Source organism: Photinus pyralis, unplaced genomic scaffold (assembly GCF_008802855.1).
Source record: "Photinus pyralis isolate 1611_PpyrPB1 unplaced genomic scaffold, Ppyr1.3 Ppyr1.4_LG5, whole genome shotgun sequence".
NCBI lineage: Eukaryota > Metazoa > Arthropoda > Insecta > Coleoptera > Lampyridae > Photinus > Photinus pyralis.
Window position 1 is genome coordinate 10,968,397 of NW_022170596.1, and position 15,903 is coordinate 10,984,299.

The 15,903-nt window shown below is 34.8% G+C and overlaps 2 protein-coding genes across 5 annotated transcripts in view; both read right to left on the reverse strand.

The window, feature by feature from the left end:
* The window catches only part of LOC116171081, a 194,677-nt gene that overhangs the window by 85,766 nt on the left and 93,008 nt on the right, over positions 1-15,903 (reverse strand). The window lies entirely within an intron of this gene.
* Positions 1-15,903, reverse strand: part of LOC116171075 (leucine-rich repeats and immunoglobulin-like domains protein 1) — a 129,488-nt gene that overhangs the window by 38,916 nt on the left and 74,669 nt on the right. The window contains exon 2 of one of the 4 annotated variants that reach the window (XM_031487742.1): positions 14,295-14,352. The exons of the other annotated variants lie outside the window; for them this stretch is intronic. The gene's annotated coding sequence lies outside the window, so the exon portion shown is untranslated. The remainder of the gene's footprint in view (positions 1-14,294; positions 14,353-15,903) is intronic. 4 annotated transcript variants of the gene reach the window in all.

Here is a 15,903-nt window from a genome sequence, read left to right on the forward strand (position 1 = left end):
TAAATTTCTTTACGTCGTTGGAATTTTTCTGAATTTTAGTTATTTCTTTTTAATTTTTTGAATTTTCTTGATTATTTTTTTTGTTATTTTATGTAAGGTCGCTTTCTAACTACGAGGTTATTAGCGACCACATTGGCTTTTATATAATATTAAACATTTCTACATTGGCTTTTCGTATATTATTAGTTTATTATTTTCGATAACTTTAGAAAAACATTCAGTTTTAGAGCAGTCTTCAATTTGGTGGTTTAGGAAGTTCTTGGAAAATGTGGCCAAGTGGAAGCCACCACCAAAGGGAAACGGAATTAGAACTGGAGCCAAACACCGGGAATTGTATCACCCCAAAATTAGATCTTTTGTCACCCTAGGTGTTTTGTGAAAAGAAATTTAAATTCGGGAATGAAAATCGGGTCGACCGATAATCATCATTTTGTGGGTCGTCTTTGGAGAGACTCACTTGCCCCAGAACGCCTCGGCTACAGATTCATTTTTGTTTGCTATTTTTTAAAACATTTGGCGAGGGGTAAACCGCTGGAGGAAATAGTGTACAAGTTGGAGGGAATTAAGAGGGAATTAGGGTATTTCGAAGGTATTAAAAGGAATTAATAGGTATTTTGAGAATTACCGAGGAAATTAAAGGTATTATGAGGTATTAGTAGGGAATTAAAAGGAATTAAAAGGAAAAGGAGGAAATAAATAGGTTTGCGCATGCGCTAATATACATCAGAATTAAAATGACGCATCGTTTTACGTCAGTGACTCGTATAGTGCATACCTCGGTGCATAGTAGCTGTAAACAGGACACGGTCAACTCGCCAAGGGCGACTCGCCACCGGACCACTCGCCACCGACCGACTAGCCAATGGGACAACTCGCCAACGCGACAACTCGCCAACGGGACAACTCGCCAATGCGACAACTCGCCAACGGACGACTCGCCACTGCGACAACTCGCCAACGAAATATTTTTCCCTGTTTAATGTGTCATACAAATGCATCCCACAAATGCAATAGTCAATTTCCCTAATTTTGTAAAAAAAGTTTATCGAAAAATTGTAGACACGACACATTAAACAGGGAAAAATATTTCGTTGGCGAGTTGTCGCAGTGGCGAGTCGTCCGTTGGCGAGTTGTCGCATTGGCGAGTTGTCGCGGTGGCGAGTTGTCCCGTTGGCGAGTTGTCGCGTTGGCGAGTTGTCCCGTTGGCGAGTCAGTCGGTGGCGAGTGGTCCGGGGTTTTTTTGGTGGGGGCGATCGCCCTTGCAGAGTTGCCTGCGTATCGCTGTAAACTGTGACGTGCCGGTATAATATTTGGTATAAGATTTTATTAAAGATGCTTGTTTGTATTTAAAATTTTTTTATTACTCTGTCTTGGATTAAGTATTTTTGGTTTGTTTTGGTAATAACATTATGTACTGAATAAATTAATATTTTTTTATGGAATTCATATTTTTTAAACTTCACCACTCGCTTCACTATGAACCAAAAATAAATTTATATTGTTTATGTGAGTACGGAGAAATCAATAAGTTCAATAAATATAAATTTTAGTAAAGTTATAAAGGTAGGTATTAGTCTATTTTTTTTCTATTTTGTTTATTTATTGCCCCTCTCTTGTTCCGGGCCCTCAACAGGCTTGCGCACAGTTACAGAGTGACCCGCATAATGCTTTAAAGTTGTTCTATATTACTCCGGTATTTACCTTACGAATTAGGGAAACTGCAGGAAAACCTAATTCGGAGTAGCCGGCAGAATGCTCGAAACTGATCTAAGGAAATTCCTATCTCTGATACAAATGAAAAATTCTTACCTCAGCCCAGGTTCGAACACCCGTCCTCCGGCTTTGTAGCCCAATTATAGAGAATAGAGCTGTTGTAAAAATTGTGGGGAATTCAAAGCAATAATGTAGCTAGGTATTAATAGGAAATAAAAATTGTGGAGAATTGAGAGCATTATTAAGGTTTAATAGGAAATAAAAAAGTTTTGAGGAGTTCATGGCTATAATTAAGGTATTAATAGGAAATAAAAATTTAGGAGGAATTAAGGAATTAAAGGGAATTAAAGGGAATTTTTTTCAGGAAAAGGTATTTGGTGTACAAATTTTTGCTAGCGGTTTACCCCTCGTACCAATCAATAAAAATGGCTGACGGTAGAACATATTATTTAAACATTTTGAAAAATATGATATACTATAATATATAATTACATAAAAATATAGGTTGTGAAGTGAATGCAATCAAGAAAAGGAATGCAAAAATTGACCTTACATTTAAAAAATATCAAAATTGGGTAAAATCTCAGAAACGGTCATTCAAAAATTTTGTGGCGACGCCACTAAATTCTACGCAAAATTACCTATCTAAAATACACAGTTTTCACCTTTTTCCCATCATACATACGGCAACATCCCAAAAACGTTTAGTTTTATCTCAGAAATAAACGTAGCTAGATTAATTCTATTTGCGGTATTAAAAGATTCACAAAAAAATGCAAAGGGTCACGAAAACCGCAAGTCTATCTTTAAAAACAGCTGCGATACAGCGCAGTCTCAACCAAAATAGGATATACGTGCATACCCAAATTAGGTAAATGACGTCGTGTATTCGCCACCGTTTGGGGAGAGTTCGAGGCGAATTTAAAATTTCAAGCAAAGCGTTAGTCGAGATGTTGGTTGTAGTGTTCTCGAAAGTCGAAGCTCGATGGACCCTTATTTGGATTATTTGTAAAAAATCTTAGTTTGGTACCCCTCAATCTGCTCTGAAATTTATAGAACTTCAAACAAAAATTCAGATTTTATTGGTTTTTTTTTTAAATAATAACTAATGAGGCACAAAAAGAAGCCTCGTGATAAGTCTGTTACTCTAGGATCATTTACAATAAACAACTTTTACTAAAATTCGAGCTAAAATTCGTCTAGACTGTGAAACTATTACCAGTGCAAATAGAACTAGAACAGGAACTTTCAACTTCTGGATATGAGAAGGAAATATTAAAACCCATTTCGGATGCGGAACTAAAAATAATCAGTTTTAAAAAAATGAGGTGTATCAACTTTCGCTTTGTTTCACCATTCCAGCAATGAACTTACTGGTTTGGTCTGAAGTTGGCAATAACCAAAACCCAAAACATGGAGGCAAACATAATCAATTTAGACTTAAACGTAATACTTTTCCATAAACTACCCTTGGACAACGGTCGGAAAACGTTGGCTTAAACTCATCATTTGATAATCAGTCCAATTCTGTAACTTAAAATAATCTTAGCAACTTGCTAATAGCAACTTGCTAATAGTGAAGGTAATTGCTAGATGAGCAATATTTGTTAAAAGTGGTATTCTGTACTGACAAAATTTTAACAATTCAATGGCTTGACCCTAGCAATAGGTAAAGTGCTGTTGTTAAGTCTTAGCAAGTGTATTTCACCCGCCCAAATATGGCAGGTGGTTGGTTTAAATACGCTGTTGAAGATTCAATTCTTACCATAATTCATCTAGTTTTTAATATCGTTTGGAGCAGTTCTTTCATGAACTAACATGGCATTTTTAGCGCATTTTCCAAAGAAGTTGGGTGCGCTACTGAAGCCACTTTCTCTGTCCGTTTGTCCGAGGCCTTAACTACTCCTACAGTTCAAGATATTTAATTGATTCTTTTCGCATTCGGTAGCGTATAACTCTGGCATCTGAGCCAAGCAAAATCTTGACGATTAAACGGCGCAATGTCAACTTACCTATTTATAGAGATATTTTTTTGAAATTTTAAACATAGATGTCTCTAGTAAAGATAAGCATATCGCATATTGTAAACATCAGATGTGCGCATGCGCAAACTGCGCAACTGCCAAATTTCTTATTATTTATAGACAAATTTTAACAACAGATGCTTCCAGGAAAGATAATCGTATTGGGCACCTGAACCAAGAAAAATAGTAACAATTACACTGCGCATCCGCATTATGGCCGTTCAGTGACCTTTTCGGAACTACTGATCAATGCATGATACTACAAAGTTGTAGTATCATGTAATCAATGCATGGAAAATGCGCTAAAGTTAATCGTCTTAAGGCGAAAACTTTTTTACTTGTTTTCTAAATTGCCCACAATTAGGGAATGTTGCTTCCATGTTGTTCTAGCGCCACGCTGTTTAGTATCTGTATTTTCCATGGCGAGCAAATGCAAATTACAAGTCGCACGTTACTTTTAAAGTCACCAACGCGTCTAATCGGTTAAACTTAAATCAAAAATACAACTAACCTTACAATTAAAAAGTTTAAACATTTTAGTGAATTTAGGTGGTAAGAATTCAGTAGTTTTAGTAATGCGTCTAATTTTAGGCCCAGTGACAACACTCTGTTACTAAGTTCTGACTAGTTCGTAGCAATTTGACGAAGTGTAGGAATATTAGCAAAATTGCTCAAGTTGGTAGTTAGAGAATGACAAATTTGTTATCATTGCTCATAATATTGCTAGAATTTTGTGTGAGCAATCTTGCTATAGTTAGCAATATTGCAAACCTGTTAGTTACAGAATTGGACTGAATGACACAATTTGGCACACTAATTAATATACCCTCAGTCCTCAATTTTTTTAAACTAATCCATCCCCACCATTAATGGCGATGATAAAAATCGATTAGACGAACACTTTCAAGAGAAAGTTGTTACATTAGGGGTTGAGATACTTATTATGATCGTTGTCTGGGGATAGGGTAGATTACGGAATTCTCAATTGCGTCTTTCGACAGTTTATAAGTAGTTTGAATATTTTTTTAACTTTATTCTAGTAATTTTGTCTCATTTCTCAATTTGGCAGTTCACTCGCATATAAAATTGAACCTTGCGATCACAAATCAAAATTCACTGACACGCTTCAAGTACCCAAGATTCTTAACGTTGGAATGTGCATATTAATTAAGGTTTGATCGGAATTCTAATTAATTTGAATCTGCGGGGCAATACTTCAACCCGAAACACAAAAGATACATTCATAACGACAAATTCCATTGGTACAAGGTGTTAAATAAATAATCTGGCGCGCCCACTAATTAAACACATAAAAAAAGTTACTGCTTTGGGCCGCAGTAAAAAAATGATAAGTGGCAGTTCTCGTGTACAATTTTTAATGGCGTCCAACAAGTGACGTTGAAAATACTTTACGATCGCAAGGTACTAATTTTAAAATGGGCCTTGTAACAATTACTCTCCCTTACATTTAAAACCACCCAAATGAATGTTTAAAACGAAATAAAAGCTTAAACTTAAAATAAGAGAAATATGAATTAATTTATTCCGACCAACGTAGATATTAAATCAGCTTCAAAATGGCGAAACTTTTTAAATACTTAATCAAAAATTTGCGAGGAACCGCGTTTCTTTTGTCGAAAACTAAGTTTTCTCGAGAAAGTGTTATACATAAATATCGAATGGCGATGATAAAACAATGTGAGAAAGCTTTTAGGTATTAATCAATTTTTTTTAAAGAAAAGACTGGTCGGTATCAAGGGAAATTCAAATAATTCACCCCTCAAGAACTGATAGCTTCCACTCGTTTCGGTAACGTTATCTCGCCCATAATTTACACCACGTTCGTTCCAATTTTGTATTCAGGGTAAACGTGTAAATAAAGATCGCAAAAATTGAAGTCGACGTATTTAGATAAAATTAATTAAGCGGCGAATTAAAAATTGAAAAGTGTTTTCCTTTGAACGCTTAACTAATTCATTAAAAGCTAAGAATTTTGAAATGAGCTTTTCATTGGAATTTAAATAAACACGTCGTATAAATGCAAAATTTATTTTAAAGCTAATTCGCCATTTCATTTAGATAGGCAATTACACGTATGAGTTTGGAACTACATAAAGTAAACAGAGAAATTCGTCAGAGTAAATATTTAAACAATTTACAGAAATTCTTCATCGTGAAACGCCCAATAAGTTTAACGATAGAAAAAAAACTTGAGGGGTTAAGTTAACCATCGATGCGTCAATATTTATACAACCTTTAACAATAACGAAATAAATGATGAGGTAATACTAACGAGAAAAAAGAACTACAACTGGTATGGAGAATGTTGACCTTTTTGTGCACTTGGATTGTACGTAATAGTACAAACACGATTATGTTTACCTACTTAGTTTGTTTAATAACGAATTTCCCTCTTATTTGTATTACTCGTTTAAGGGCGACGTTGGATTAGTTTAGTGACTTTCGGATATTTCATTATGATGGCAGTACACGCGACGCAAAATCATTTTTTTGCGTTAGTTACTACGTTTTTGTGCAACTTCCTAGATTGCCCTGAAAGTCGCAATAAAGAAAACTGATTCAATCAAATAGTCAGCTGTAACTACAAATGAATGTTGGAACTTTGTGGAATAAGTTTGCTAATACCAGAGATAAGTGTTTTATCTGTCCTAATACATATTGACTTTCCCTTTCCATTTTCAGACACTTTGGGTTTTTAAAAACCACCTAAATGCCTCCTCTAAGAATGTTTCAACTTTATCTTGTTACTATATCTTTCCCACGTATTTTTCCATTGATTAATTATTAGGATGCTTATTCGTATTTTTACTCATTTTTCATATATAATTTAACCCACAAACTGGAAAAAAAAACATTGTGTAAAATCCAAGATCTTGTCATTGTCTACAAACTAAAACTGGATTATTGCTGTTTTATTATTGGAGCTTTAGTACATGCGAAACATTTTTTTAAATAAACATTTTTAATGGAAACAGATTTTGAAAGGAACTATTAAATTCCGAGTAAAAAATCTTTAACAAATAACTAGCTTCAACCAAAACTCTTAAACTTTCAATGTAAATTGCCTTTACTTTCGATAAAAAAGGGAATACAAAATAAAATATATAAGAATATCAAACAAAATTATTAATTTTGAAACAGCCACGCCTTTTATTATATAGTAGTATCGATTGAGAGCGTATTTACTTGGTTTGTAGGTTTAGTTAGTTTAGGTAGGTAACTTATTATTGCTTTTTTACTGTTTTTTTTAAAATCGAATATCAAATATGCGGAAATCTACAAATGTGTTTTGTTAAGTAACGCTGTAAAAAATTTTCATAGTAGTTCAGGTGACATAATTTATTCATATTTAATGATGAGGGTTTCATTTACCTAATTTTAGTTTAGATGATGGCACCAAGACATGAAAATGACGTTTTAAAAGCAGCACGTGATATGGATGTAAATTCAGCAGAGTAACGCAACACAGCTGCTGCATCATGCAGAGGACCAGTCCTACTTTTTTAAAAATAGATCCCGACGAAAGCATCAAAATCTAAGAAATTTAATACCTCAAAACGAAGTTTAGACATACAATCATGTTTTGTTTTAATGTCGAATTTGATTATTTATGTTCAATTTAAAAAATGTAAAGACGACTATACAGGGTGTAATTTAAAAAACTCCACAAGCTGTAGGGGCCGAATTTATAGCAACAAAAGCATATTTAATGACAGCAAAAATACTACAAATGACCATAATTAAAATGTTTTAAATTATTATCATGTTTGAATTTGATAGAATTTATCTCCCTAAATGTGGTATGACTGCCGGGACCGCCAGCTTTACATGCCTTCCGAAGCATGGTAGTCAGGATGTTCTGTACCACTAAAAACTGGCAAGTTGTGGGATTCGAACTCGCAACGTGTGAGGTTGGAGATCCCGAGTCTTAAACCGCTACGCCAAACTGGCTACACAAACAATGCAGTTACAAAAACGATGTAAATTCACAATCTCATAATTTTATATGTTTAAAATGGCGGATGCAGACGGTACAGTTGAAGAAACTGTAGAACATATTAATACATTTCTAATGAAAGTACTGTAATGAGCACCATGAAGGATACAAGCAGCCACCCTCCTCCCTGCCCTCATCCTATTTTAGTAAGAGGCATATAAGAAAGAAGGGCGGTGGTTGATAGAGAACAGTTCCTTTTGTTGAGACTTTTAGAATATCATGAAAGGCGGAATCCGTTTCTTCCTTAAAATCCATGGCAACGATTATTGAGGCAATGGTTGGTTGCCATGGATTTTAATTTATCGATGCAAACGGCCGTAAATGCTATAATATAGAATTAAATTTCGGGTTTCTTGGGTCAGTTAAACATGTCTATGATGATATGTCCTATGTGGATACATTTGTTTCCATGATGGTAATTAGCTCTCAGACAATAATAATTCTCTTATATACAATCATTCAGTCCTTCCCACATTTCCTATTTTTCTTTGCCAACGAACTCCAAGCAGCATTACAACATACTGCGCAATTAATTTCGTTTTTTGTTAGTTTATTATAAAGTGATTCATTTTGTGGCATAAAATGGCGTGATGCATTTCTCACAATCGGAAACCGCCTTGTTCTTCCAATTGTCACTTTTACGTGAATAAAACGGTAGCGTTTATTGACATACCGGAACGATCGATAAGAATGTGACTAACGTTAAAAATAACTGAACAATAAACGCGATAAACGTCCACCTTATTACATTACAACATTCCGAACTTTCAAGAAAATTTTACGTAATTAAAAAACATGAAAACTAAGGTCGATGAGAATTATAGCCTGTAATTAGAGTTTTTCATCTCCTTTCAGTTAAGGCCGTTAAATGTAGCGATAATTACAGCTTTAGGAAGCTAAAATTGGCGTAGCCACACGAATTATGCCTATACGTTTTGTGTACGTATAATTAAATTGTGAAATGTGATGAGCATCTTCCTGGTACCAATAGGGCTAATTTTCTATGCCAAGTTTGTCATCAATGGAAAGCGATGAAAGTGTACAAACGATCTGGAGATTAATTAAACTAGAAACTGATCGCATTTACATATAAACTACAATTTACGTACATCAAAGATGTTGAACTTGTACCTACTTCAAGAAATGTTGTTATTTATGTTACTCATTACCTTATGTATCACACACACGAACGTTCATATATTACTAACGATAACCGTTAAAAAAAGACTCCGCCTTACCCACAGATAAATAATACAGATTTATAACATGAAACACGAAGCAGTCGTGCATTACACACAAAAGACAATTACATAGTTCGCAACTAGTTTATTGCTTAATTACGTACGATTTAAGTTTTGCAGGTTCTTGATATATGAACTTGATGTGGAAGTTGAATATAACTTTGCCAAAATGGGGAGGGGAGAAGGATTCGTAATTAATGCCTCATTTTTAATAAGCCCGCCGTAATAAATTTTTGCACCTGCACTCTAGATGATTACACACCGAAGACGCTTCCAGCTATAGAAGAAACTCATCTGCCTCAGAAGATCACTATAATTTCCGCCGTGATTCATTAAAAATGCACAAAAAAATGGTTAGGAACAAAAGTGGTCTCATAAAGTTATTATACGAAGTTCGGTCGAATGGGCTCGTTTAATTAGTACGATGGCCTATTTGCATGTGTATAAAAAAAAGTCGATTAAGTTATATGGCTGGGAAGATCTGGTATGATATCCAGTTTTGAGTTTGATTAAGTGTGAATTTCGTCATGTACCGGTAGATCCTGTGGAGATAAAAAGAAAAATATCAACATAAATTACAATCTCCCCTTGGGAAAGGAAGTTTTGCAACCTGAAATGTGTGTACCATGACGTTCTCAAGCTAGAACACCCAGCTTGTACGAAAAGACACTAATTGTACAATTATTTTGGAAATGAACGAATCCAAATATGAGATTTATTTATTTATTTTTCATTTAATGCCTTCGACAAGTAACATTTGCATGGACTAAGCCAATATAACATTCAGGCAAACAAACAATTAAATTTATGATGAAAAATAAAATAATTTGATTAAATTTACACACACCCTGATGTAATATAGTCTCGAATTAGATTAATCATCATCGTAGTTCTAAGCACAGTCGGGAATAAAATTAATCATTTGGAGTCCTCCACAATTTATGACAAATTTGTTTGGCGTCTTACAATTTTGCTGCAAGGTCTTTTCGTGTAAGACGTCTTGAAATGTCTTTCACATTGTCGCAATGACAAATTAAAGGACTTTCAGAATTACTGAAGACTGTTATGGAACACCTAAGCATTGGCAACAAACTGAACCCAGCTTACAACAGAAAGAGCAAATTAAACCTTCTGTCAATATCTATTGGGTCAATTTTCAAAGTTTTTATTGTCCCTGTATGGTGTTGATTAGATCATGCTCTAAAATGCCAAATGTTGTTGTGTAAACTACGTCCTGCAGATGTTATTCTGGCCTTAGCGTCAGCAGTAATAATGGGTCACCCTGTAGTATGTGGTATAGTTTAAGTTTTTAAGTGCAAATTTGGTGGGTTTTTTTACCAATAAACAAAAAGTTTATTATATTTGAATTTGTATTTCCGTATTTGTTTTTCGTTTTATAAATTTTGCGTAATTTCCTTTTTGAAATTCCATCTTTTTGTAATTTTTCAGTTTAGATTAGAAGTGGTGCGGTGCAACCAAGCTCAGAAAATCTCGAGGAAAATCCCAAGGAACGCGAACTAATTTTGAAATAACGCAAACTAGCCAATATAGAGACTCGAAAATGACGCGGTACTTTCCCTGCTGTGTTTACGCTTCACGTTATTTTAGTTTACACGTAACTTCTAATTTTAGGTTTATTTTACGTTTTCCGTCTCTAGTTTTATACAAAATCGTCTTTTGCAAGACGCAAATAGCTTGGATCTTGAATCTTATATTGCTAATTGTTGTAAAACTTGTCTCACAAGCCTTGTGTCATGAGTTTAGAGAGAAGCTCTTAATATAATTCGTAACGTAGTTTTTGATTGACAAAAAGAAGCAGGTGGTTGGATTTTCTCCATGGAACAGGCATACGTTAAAATCTCCTAAGAAAGAACGACATGTGGAGCGAACAAACAAGATCGGTTTTGATGAAGTTGATATGTGCAGTATTCAATGGATGTCCCCTTCGAGCTTAGAGGAATGCCGATGATCGCCCTTTGAAGTACCATACTTATGCACGTTGAATTACCAATATTTATAAACAATTTATACTCTTGTCTTAAAGAATTATGAATATTGTCATCAAAAAATGTAATCGCGGAATCGTGATCGAGGGAGGAAGTCTTGTGACTTTCTGGGCTGAAAAAGCTGCGCATGTAATTCTTTCCTGTACAGAGTGGCCATGATTCCCACTTCAGCATAGAGATATAATCTAAACAACCACGTTGCCACTACCGCACTTTCCTTGTAAAAAAAATTAAAAATTGCTTTCATTTTTTGGATTCGGCTATAAACTTAGCATGTAAACACAAAACCAGTGGCGTACGTAGAAATTTATTCTGGGGGGAATTAAACAAGTTCGTGGCACATGCAGAAAGAGAAATTGGGTTGCAGGTTGCCGATGCTGGTAGTCATTTATCTATTTATTATTGTACAGGCGAAAAAGATTAGATTAGAACGGTATTTTATTTCTTACTGCTGACAGGCCCCTTTATTGCGTTTGCTTTAATTAGTCAACGAAAACTTTGAATAATAGGTATATTTATGGGCAAAAAACCAATTTCGCCAAAAAATTCAAAGGGCTGTAACTTTTGATCCAGTAGTTCGATCTTGGAACTGCTTGAAATTATGGATTCTACAGGCCACATTCTATAAGGAAAAATTTTTTCCGGCCGATCTGAGACAATTTTTTTTTTCGGGGCAAAAAAAAAAGGCAGTTATTTACCTTCCTTTTTTTACCAAAAATCGACTGCACCAAAATTTCTCGGGAAAAAACTTTTTCTTATTAATTTGGGTGCGCAGAATCCAAAACGATTCGTACTTTTTCGATTAGACGTCTCCATCAAAAGTTATGGGCAAAAAAACAATTTCGAAAGAAAATTCAAAGGGCTGTAACTTTTGAACTAGTAGCCCAATCTTGGAACTGTTTGAAATTATGGATTCTACAGGCCACATTCTATAAGAAAATATTTTTTTCCGGTCGATCTGAGACAATTTTTTTTTCTGGGCAAAAAAGGCACTTCCTTTTTTACCAAAAATCGACTGCACCAAAATTTCTCGGAAAAAAACTTTTTCTTATTAATTTGGGTGCGTAGAATCCAAAACGATTCGTACTTTTTCGATTAGACGTCTCCATCAAAAGTTATGGGCAAAAAAATTCCTGTTTTTAAAATTTAAAATTCTTATTTTCGTCATTTCGTGAAAGGCAGGACGCAGGTACCTCACCTCAGTAGCAGTACTAAGTACCTGATACCTATTTGTTATTTTGGGCATCAATGTAGCGAATTGCCGATCGATGCCGAATAGCCAAATCGTTGACTGCCAACACTGATCACTCACTGAATAGTGAATACTGAATACTACAGAATATTTAGATTTTAGTGACTTTAGACTTTAACCAAAACCAAAATTGCTCTCTATATATACCTATATATATTATTGCCTTTATTTTAAAGTGGGCGGAGCGGATAGCGGAGTATTACCTAAATACCTAATAGCTATGATGATAACTCAATTCTTCTGTGGGGGGGATATATCCCCTTCATCCCCCCGGTAAATACGCCACTGCACAAAACAAACATCGCATCATCTAAGATAACCGAGACCTTCATTTTAATGCACGAAGAACAACTGACAGTTGACACCCTGTATATTAACTCTAGATTTTAGTTTGTGTGCATACATGAGACAATGCAAAAAAAATGCTTCAGTAATGTGCAATAAGGAAAATCCTGACTAAACTTAATCTTAACTTATCAGCGTGTAAAAAAAGGTAATTGCTTTTCGTGTTAATAGATAAGTAGTGGGAACTGTACCCAATTTGGAAATCCCAATCCAATTAAATTATTTACATAATTCAATAGCCGTGCAATAAATTACTAAAGATACGGTATTCAACGGGCGGATCCATTAACGTATTTAAGATCGCTTTCACATAAAACAAAGCAAAGAATCGAAGAAAACAGATGAGAAACAGTGCCCGGTGCTGACACTTAAAATGAAGTAAACGTTTATGTCAGATGTGATTGTGTGATGAAATCAATCACCAGGGGCGTGCTGTATTCCAGTCGCGTATCAAGCTTGTGTTTTTCAAATGGCGTAACATTCTTTTTTTCTCAAAATTTTTCTTTCGAATTTTTTTTTAGAGAATCTAAATCTAAGTTTTGAATTGAGGCATATGCTAAGACCTCTTTCACTGTCAATTAATTTTTTAGGTACTTCGCCAAATGCCATATTTTTTTAAAATTTCAAATAGCATCCTGTCTGCAAATCTGCCAGAAAATATAGGGTATTTAATATTTTAGAACCATGGCGACGTTTTTCGGTATGTTTTATGGTAAAGGAATTATGGATCCAAGGGGTCTTAGATGCTACACCCTGTAAATCAGAGGTATAATCCTTCAAAATACGGATTTGAATGTGTATAATGTATTTTCAAATTCGTACATTGGAGTACATTTAATAATTAAAATTTTCATTTTGTAAGAGAAAAGGTACAAAGTTAGAGAGTATTCCATGGGGTAAATTAAGAAGAAATAAGTTCCTATAAACGTATGTCCCCAAGCGCCTGATTTCCGAACTACTTCAGGGTGTTAAAATTCAAAGAAAGAACAAACCCACTGCTTTTCACATTTGTAACAATCGAAATTAAATCAACAGACTCTGTTTGCATAATTTCTTTAATGCAAACATGTAGTTTTATGCAAAAAGGGAGATTCAATAGCAATTGTACATAAAAATCGACTAACGTATCAGAAAAAATGCCAATTATCTACTGTAATTGCCTCATTAATTGCGTTAATGACACCGCGACTTATCTTCTATCCGCAAATGCTCGGAATGTACGAGCGGCGTATGCAAGAATAATAAAGTAAATGACGTAAATCTCAGCATGATTATAAATAATTGTGACCAATATAAACAAACGTTTAATTTAAAAACAAAAACTGATCTCTTATTGATGGTCGACGATTAAAAGTTTGGGAGAGAACTAATTTGTTTATTATAGTAGAAATTTGCGAATGACAGAATTCATTTGCAACTTGCGAAATTGAAAATTTGCACGGTTTGAAAACAATTTTTGTTGGGAACTCCCGATATATGTGTAACCGCAACTTTCCAACTAAAGTTGGTAAAATGTAGAAAATAAATGGAAGTAGTGTAATGTCGTGTCCCAAACTGGGGAGAGTTGGGAAACCACTCCCAGGTGACAGCCACTGCGAGCTGCTAACCGCACTGAATCCCGTAAGGAAACATGCAACAAAAAATCCAGTTGATAAATTACGCTTAACTCTTTAAATAAGCTTAATTAACATGTACCTTTGCAGCATGTACTCCTTTAAACGCCGAATAATACGCACGAAAACCAGCCACTCACCTGAAAAGAAAACAAATTTAGATTAATGGAGCTACTTTTCATATACACAAAGAATAGAGTTTTGTTACTCAAAAATAACAGGAATACATTCTCGGTTTATTATTGTTTGAGGGAAAATAGGAGCACGCCAAAGACGCACTCGCCCTTAAATTAATTAATATGAAAAATGAACAAAAAGCTCTTTATACACCAGGTAAAAGGATGATCTTTTTAAATGAAGCCGTTAGCCTTAAATTTCAATTTAATTTAATTAAATCTATTTTAGTCAATTACAGGTAACGGTAATTTCCCTACCTGACCCTTTTATTAGGTAGGTATATTCTTCCAGGATCGCTTTTAAACGTACACGCGTGGATTTTAATCGCCGCAAGCAACATTTATGCGCTTAAAACGTTGTTATCTCCACATGAAAAATCAACTTTCCTGTTTCGTAATAAAGTCAAAAGGGACGTAACTAAAGAGGTCGTTAACTTGTCGCGCTATATGCAGCGTTTTTCGAAATGTAGCGGAATAAAAGCGCGGTAATGTCGTTTTTTTAACGCGATACAATGGTAATTTAAAGCGCCAGGGAAAAAAGGAGAATTGTGCGAATTACGAAGAATGCTGGCGTTGTTTTCTAAGAAGTCGAAGTAGAAAAGTTGATATTTTAGCAGAATTTTCACGACGCGGAAATGGGGAGGTCGTAAGTCGTGCAGGGTTGACATTATATGAATGTGCTACCTACTTTCTTTACATTTTCCATTATCGAGCGTAAATTAACTTTGGGTTGGCGACTAATTGTGGCTGAACTAAAATTCAAATTGTTAGTGCAACTTCGAGTGCAACTTGTTAAAAAATGGATCAATATTGACATTCCACTCAAGATTTGACGTCCTCTCATTTTGGTTTACACGAACAAATGGAGCCCGAGATGCACTACCATTACAACACTAATGAAGCTAAAGAATATAAATAATGTTCATAAAATGGATGCCGATGAAAATAAAAAATTAACCTACTGTTTTATTTTCGCAAGTACTTTTTGTTGACAATCACTGTAATTAATTGTTTGAGATTCGCTGCTAGATCTAGATCGTAGCATTCGTTCTAACTTCTTCCACATTCTACTTACGAGCACGTTTGGTTAGACACGGTGAACCGTGATATTTAAGATAAAATCAATCCATATGGTTATAATTGAAAATTTTGGAGTTTGTTATTCTTTGGCGATTTAACCTATTGCCTAGGATTTGTCGTTGTGTTTTGTACGAATTTCTAAGTTTTCTCCATGTTCTGGAGGCTATAAGTTGGATTTTTATTATTACCTCACTACCGTAGTCACTACCCTTTGAAGTTGAACCGATTTAAATCCACCGTTACTGTAACAGATGTGTTTTCTAATAGCTCTCTCATTAATTACAGGTTTGTTAACTACTACCCTTAAACGTGGGGAATTCTTCATTTACCCGCACATCCACGTTAATTACGTGCTATCAGCGGGACTTATTGAGGTTATTGGTTTGGGGTTCATCGCAGGATTTTGATTCAGTTTTTAATTTCGCAATTTCAAGT